The sequence below is a fragment of the Gallus gallus genome, chromosome Z (assembly GCF_016699485.2).
Source record: "Gallus gallus isolate bGalGal1 chromosome Z, bGalGal1.mat.broiler.GRCg7b, whole genome shotgun sequence".
Taxonomy (NCBI): domain Eukaryota; kingdom Metazoa; phylum Chordata; class Aves; order Galliformes; family Phasianidae; genus Gallus; species Gallus gallus.
In genome coordinates, this window is record NC_052572.1 from 24,687,376 (window position 1) to 24,692,915 (window position 5,540).

At 40.2% G+C, this 5,540-nt stretch overlaps 1 long non-coding RNA gene across 1 annotated transcript; it reads left to right on the forward strand.

Annotated features, from left to right (window-relative positions):
* Positions 1–382: 382 nt before the first annotated feature.
* Positions 383–3,771, forward strand: LOC121108367. Its single transcript, XR_005842843.1, has 2 exons — positions 383–643; positions 3,001–3,771. It is a non-coding gene; the product is annotated as an uncharacterized LOC121108367 (long non-coding RNA).
* The last annotated feature ends 1,769 nt before the right edge of the window (positions 3,772–5,540 follow it).

The following is a 5,540-nucleotide window of genomic DNA, read 5'->3' on the forward strand; positions in this document are numbered from 1 at the left end:
TATTTAAGCATCTGGGTGCAGGAATAAACTTCAGAGACTTCTTGTCAGGCCTTTGACATTAGCAAAACTATGACAAGAAAATCAGGGAGCTTTTGGGTACCTTGAAGAACGCAGCTTGCTGGGGAACCCAGATATATGCATTGTCCAAACTGCAGTGAGCAAAAACACAGAAGGGTGTAGAGGTATGGGGTGTGGAAACAATGTGAGGTTTCTAGATCTGTGTACCAGTATTGTAGATTGCTGGAGAAGTCCTAGAAATCCTTAGGTGAGAAAACTGCTATGTGTGTTGCTATATGGTACCACTGCACCCAGGCCCTGTAGCCCCATGACAACAGTGTTGCCAGAGCCTGCTGCCGTGTTCTGCCATTCCAGGGCTGTGCACAAAGCGTGTGGGTCACCATCCATAGGGCAGGCAGGGCTAAAGGGATCCGAGAGCCCCAGGAGAGATGCGAGCATGCTCCCAAAGCACAGAAGCATCCAAGGCAAGTAAGGAGACACAGTAGCATCCAGAGAAGGGGATGCAACTGGCAGCTGAGAGTGTTTCCAGCGCTTCTTGGGTTGGTATAAGGTCTTCTGTTATTTAATATGCTGTTGGCTGCAGATGTTTTTGGAAGAGCAAGTCATCTGCCTCATCCCACTAAGAGTAAGTCCTCTCAACAGAACACAGCTGTTCTGGGGCAGATTTGGATTTAAATTGGCATGGAGCAGCTCAGGCCAGGTGTCAACCTCCCGCTGGCCTGACAGCGTTTCTGCTTTTGCAGTGACTCTCTAGCTGATTTTCAGCCAGTGAGGTCCTGTGCCAGCTGTTGTAAATGCCAAAATAGACCCAGCAGTAGATCTTCAACTGGGCTATAGCCAGATCTTCTCATGATTTGAAACTGCTTTGTCTGGTAAGTTTTATGAAGAGAATTACAGGCATCTAAGCAAAAATTTTTACATGCCCTAAGATTGAGACTCTGGTGGAAAATATTGAACATTCTGTTTTCTGTTTTATATTTTGAAATATGATCCCATTAGTTTACTGATTGAATGCCACACTAGATATTTAATTTCAATATTAAAATTTTAACTTAATCTAGATTAACTATGGAAGCTATTTAATTTCTATATTTAGTATCTATTCCTGGCCATATAACCCAGGAGTTGCAGATGTGCAGGCTGAATTTCCATCTCGCTCTCTTACAACTGGACTACATTTTGAATGATGCATGTAGTCAAAAAATAAATTAGTGCAATGGAGAGGGAATAGATTTTCCCTTTTATATTTAAAAAAATAATGAAGCTAGATGAGATTTTAATAGAAGAGGCTGGGTATCAAGAGGCCTGGAAAAGGAATATGAAGGGAGGAACGTGCCTGTTCACTGCAGAGTTATGACAAAGGAGAAGGGAATACAAGTGAGAGATAATGTGCAATTGGACCAAAAAAGGGAAAGCCAGCAAACTGCAGGAAGAATACTCTTATACTTTGGGGAGAAACATATCCGTTTAAGTGCTGGCCAGTGGGTTATGGAAATCCCCCTGCGATGTGGCAGGCTTGCAGTCTTGAGCTATTTCATAGCAAGTCTATTTTAGTACATCCTTTTTAACTGCTAATTTCCCCAAGAGTAAGACTGGAAGGTACCTCAGTATTCTGGTGTTCAAACAACAAGCTCCACCTGTTCCCTCTAAGGAAGACAACTAGTGGCTCAGCAAGGGCAATTGCAGTAACACTGAGAAGTGCACTAAATGGCAAGGTTTCTGTTCTCAACTTTGTGACTTTAACTAAAAGCTGTTAAAGTCACTGAGCACCTCTGACCTCACACTGAGCACCTCTGACCTCATTAGGAAAAGGAATGAAAGCTTGATCAGCCTCTCCTTGATCCCTGGGAAGATGATGGGATAACTGATCCTGGCAAATACTTCCAGGCATATAAAAAGCCAGAATGTGAGTAGTCAGTATAGATTCAGCAAGGGAGGATTCTCTAGCTGCAAAACAGTAGGTTTCATCTGAACAGATGGAAGTATTTAATTACCTTGAGGATGACCAAGCACAGGTTGCCCATAGAGGTTGTGGAGTCTTCCACCTTGAAGCTGTTCAAAAGCTATTTTGTTTGGAGATGGTTCCTTGGCAAGGTATTCTGAGTGTCCCAACTCAAGCTGGAGTTGGACTGTATGGACCGTGAGGTCCCTGCCAACCTCAACCACTCTGTGATTCTCTGATAATTCTGAGAACTGTGGTGTGACCTGCCACAGTCAAAATACTAAGACTCCCGGTGTCTCAGTGCATTTATTTTCAAAACAAAGGAATTGTCCATCATGCAGAAGAAGTATGTTGATTTCTTGCATGCAGGTGAAGGGCTTGGAGGCTAGGTGCATAAAGCTGCTAATAATCATTTCTGTGCAGTTTTATTAGAGAGATCTAGAGCTTTATTACAGAGATTAAATGAGATCTCAGTGTGAGAAAAAACAGCCAACTCTGACTCTTCTCGATGTAAGTTCCTTCTGGGTCAAGTTTTAAGAGTATCAAGCTGTGGTTGAGACTTTCTAAGAATGGGTATTGTGGCTGCCTAATGAGCATAGTCCTTCTGCATAATACATCTTATAAATTTGCTTCATCTTGTGAAGGACTGGCTTGATGGCCCTGACAGTCTTGTCCCATCTTGTATTCTTCTTTGTCCTCCCTGAGAAGAGGGGCCTCTGCACCCCTCCCCCCTAATGCTTTCATATTTTAGATCAGTGTCCTGTATTGACAGGGATGATGTACCCCTGCTGGGACATACATCCATAAAGAGACACCTAGATAGAATGAAATAAGGGACAGATACTTTTAGAAAACAGTATTTCAGTACTTTCACATAAAATACAAGGAACTATAGATGGCCAGCATTCAGAGATGAGCCAGAGACAAAGAGCTGGGTATCAGGAACTGGGAACTACATACCTAAATCTGTATGGGTCTTCAGTGATTTATTTTTTCTTCTCTTTTTTTTTTTTTTTTTTTTTTTTTTTTTGTTATTTCAGATATTAGAACTATTCTGGACTAAGTGCACTGGTTCAATACTTCAGACATTGAGAAAATGCGTGCTGGGAGACTCAGAAGCATCCAGAGGATTTATGATCAGAACATAAGGTCTTCTGGAAGTCAATAGGGCTTTTGTCCCTAAATCGTTCATGTAGCTTTTAAACTCACTCCTGTAAACTGTAAATGGACAGAGTGGAAGGAAGGAGCTTCTTGGCAGTTGTGTTAGGAAGTAAGCAACTATGCCACTGAGAGAGAGAAGCTACATTGATCTTTTGCATGCAGAAACCTCTGAATACTTTGCAGCTGTGTTATTGCAGATTGCATATCAGAAATTCTTTCAGTGGTGACCCTCTGACCCTGTTAATTATTCAAGAAGTGACATGACTGACAAGGACCATATTTCTTTGACTGCTATTGCTTGTGGATTCCCCAAAGTCAGCCTCTCCTGAGACAGAAAAGAAAAACTTTGCTGTACCTTCTTTGTGGGTACCTGTGGTATGGTCATGCCAATGCACATTGCAAATAAGAATGTGAGTAGTTGTTTCATGCTGTTTCAAGGAGGAAGTCAACTTCTGGGCTCAACGTTCATCTGCAGCACAGTTCCTGGCAATCTCAGATGTCTGACTAATTGCAGGTGAGACAGTCACACAGAACTGCTGGTGATTCTTGTGTCAGAGCAGCCAGTGCAAAATTATTGTCTGATGTAATGAAGACAGAAATTTCCCAAACCAAACTATGTAAGATTAAAGTTGCACGTTGCTTTCATTTGATTTTGAGTTACCCTCTCCTCTCCGTTTGTTTCCTGTTGCTTTCTGCACGCCTACGACAACAGTTTCCCTAATTACTTTTACTAATCCAATTTGTCTTCATCAAACGTATGTCCAGAAGTGGTTCTTGAGCACAGACAGTAACTAGTGGTGCTTTCTGAGCCTGAATAAACCCAGTGTGATCATGATGATCTGTGTAATTCAATTGAATAAGAACAAGCTGCATAATGAAGTAGGAAGACTTCAGGTCAGTTTGAAATACAGTTACTGCGCAACCACTGCAGACTGTTTAACAGTCCTTCCTTTCTTGATTCTTAGAAATGTGCTATTTTCACTGTTTCACAAGAACTGTTATTTAGATACTGGGAAAGGCTGACCTCTGTGGAGAATGATTCATGTTTTGAGGATATTAAAAAAAAAAAAAAAAAAAAAAAAAGCAGTTCTGAAACAGTAAAAAGGCAGAAAACAAGTTTCAAGTCTTTAGAGATGCTACGCCAGATTTCTAGTTAACGACAGTTTTCTCTGTTTTGTAGTAAAAAGCTGCAGTAAAACCTTGCACAAATCATGTGGCAGTAAATAAAATTCTCTAACAGTTAGATCAGGGTAGGGGCTATACCCTGATTATATACATACATACATATGTAATGTATGTATGTATACATAAACGATATATATATATATATGTAGGTTATCTACAAGGATAATTCATAACAAGGGCTGAAAGTGGGGGTTGAGGAAATTCTAAGTGTGGGGGAAGAAGAGAGGATTGCCTGCTTTCTCTTACCACTCAGAACAATTAAGAGTTTCATCAACTTTATGTAACCTTTTTCTCTTCATGAGGAATTCTTTCTTCTCATTTGTGGACTTCAGACTGAGATGGAAAAGATTTTGAGAAAGTATTCCATGGCTGAGTTTACTAACTACTCATGGATTCTTCCTCTTGCATTGTATAACATATCACAGGAATGTTTGAATCTATGAATTTGCCTAGAGTTTCTGATAATATTTTATAAAATGAGACACTAAAATCAGCCTGCTTTATCTTGGACATTGCACAGAATTTCCTCTGGTACTCCAGACAAAAGGTTAAAGATGAAGACAAATTTGTTTAGAGAATTGATCTGTTGGAAGTTTGGACAACTTGCAGACATTAGAAGAGAAGACAAGAAATTTGGAAATAGGTCTTGGAGGAAAATGCAAAAGAAAATATATGTTAGGAATGAACAAACCATTGTTGTATGGCTGACTGTATTATGTAGGTTGTGCCACAGTCTGTTGGAGAGATTTTCTGTTTACTTCCAGTTGTGTAAGTCAAATTGAAACCAGAAAGAAAGCATACCTGGGATTTACACTTTCTTTAATGCTAAAATTTCTTAATACACTCTTCTTAATAATTTAAGTATTTTTTTCTAGTACTATATTTCCTACAAAGAAATAAGAATAATAAACGATAAGGGAAATAGGTAACTCCCATGTTAATTTGAAATAAAGTTGAGACTAAGTGAGGTAGAAATTCTTTACTCAGGCGATTGTGAGTCACTGGAAGGTGTTGCCCAGGGAAGCTGTGGATGCCCCATCCCTGGAGGTGTTCAAGGCCAGGTTGGATGAGCCATGGGCAGCCTGATCTACCCAAATGGCAAGGGGTTGCAACTGGGTAGATGTTAAGGTCCCATTCAACCCAAGGCATTCTACGACTCCATGACTGTATGATTAAAAACATGATGAATTTTGTTTGTACAAACATTGTATTGAAGACATATTTAGGACTGAAA